This window comes from Sinocyclocheilus grahami, unplaced genomic scaffold (assembly GCF_001515645.1).
Source record: "Sinocyclocheilus grahami isolate Dianchi unplaced genomic scaffold, SAMN03320097.WGS_v1.1 scaffold31.1, whole genome shotgun sequence".
NCBI classification, from domain to species: domain Eukaryota; kingdom Metazoa; phylum Chordata; class Actinopteri; order Cypriniformes; family Cyprinidae; genus Sinocyclocheilus; species Sinocyclocheilus grahami.
In genome coordinates, this window is record NW_015505210.1 from 1,141,440 (window position 1) to 1,143,046 (window position 1,607).

The 1,607-nt window shown below is 35.1% G+C and overlaps 1 protein-coding gene across 3 annotated transcripts in view; it reads right to left on the minus strand.

The window, feature by feature from the left end:
- The window catches only part of fnbp4 (formin binding protein 4), a 22,291-nt gene that overhangs the window by 3,513 nt on the left and 17,171 nt on the right, over positions 1–1,607 (minus strand). The gene's annotated exons all lie outside the window — the stretch shown is intronic.

Consider the following 1,607-nt stretch of genomic DNA (forward strand, 5'->3'; position numbering starts at 1 on the left):
TTTTTGCTTCAAATTTCGAAATTATACAATCCAGTTTAGATTAAAAACTGCTCATGTTGCATGTATGCAGCATCTTTCTTTGGATCATGATTAAAATGCAGTGGTTGCCTCTCATTTTAAATGGAAAGAGTACAGACAAAGCCTTATTTTGTTTATATGAAGAGATTTCTTTTATTTGTGTTACTTATTTGATTTGGGGCTTGTTTTAAAATTTCAATGTAGTTTTGTTATTTAGCAGACACTTTTATCCAAAGCGACTTACAAATGAGGACAATAGAAGCAATCAAAACCAACAAAAGAGCAATAATGCGCACTATATTGGTATATTATTATAGTGTTATATTTCAATTTCACAAAGAAATGTGCAGCATTTTGTCCAAGCAATAATAAAAGGACACATTTAATTTATAATTTGTCTTAAATCTAATTTTGTAAAAAATAAATAAATAAAAAAAATCAGTTGAGTGAGTGAGTTGAGTGAATCGTTACATTCCTACTTAAAGCACAGCTCTGTTTTGACATTGGCTTGTCAGATAGTTTCTTCCGTCCATTGCTATAGTTGTCACCGTCAATCATGGATCAATTTGGCGGATTCACTCACGTAATTTTTTTTACACTCGCCTTACACTTTTCTTCAAACTGTGAATGAAGTAAAAACCGAGCATGCGGAAACTTCTGATATAATCAATAACTAACTAAACAATGAATATCTTAATTACATCGTGTATGCTTTCTTTTTGTCTTGTTATAATAGGAAGATCTGTGAGCGTGTAGAACTATGCAAACTTATGAAAACAAAAATTAGATCAGAGCGGATTCTGACTAACCTACAGTGAACACCTCTGATTGGCCACTGCTTTCAACAGAGATGCAAAAACACGTTGTAAATAGAAACTTTTAGGTTTGTAATTCGAAAGCGCACACACAAAAACACACAGGAGAGTTTGAAAGCGGGTGACTTCGAGTGGGTACATCAGGGCCGTTTCTAGCCAATTTGACACCCTAGGCGAAATCCCAATCCCCTACACATACATATATGTGTGTGTATATATATATATATACACACACACATATACAGTGGGGCAAAAAAGTATTTAGTCAGCCACCAATTGTGCAAGTTCTCCCACTTAAAAAGATGAGAGAGGCCTGTAATTTTCATCATAGGTATTGCAAACTTATGAAAACAAAAATTAGATCAGAGCGGATTCTGACTAACCTACAGTGAACACCTCTGATTGGCCACTGCTTTCAACAGAGATGCAAAAACACGTTGTAAATAGAAACTTTTAAGTTTGTAATTCGAAACCAAAGCGCACACACAAAAACACACAGGAGAGTTTGAAAGCGGGTGACTTCGAGTGGGTACATCAGGGCCGTTTCTAGCCAATTTGACACCCTAGGCGAAATCCCAATCCCCTACACATACATATATGTGTGTGTATATATATATATATACACACACACATATACAGTGGGGCAAAAAAGTATTTAGTCAGCCACCAATTGTGCAAGTTCTCCCACTTAAAAAGATGAGAGAGGCCTGTAATTTTCATCATAGGTATACCTCAACTATGAGAGACAAAATGAGAAAAAAAATCCAGAAAATC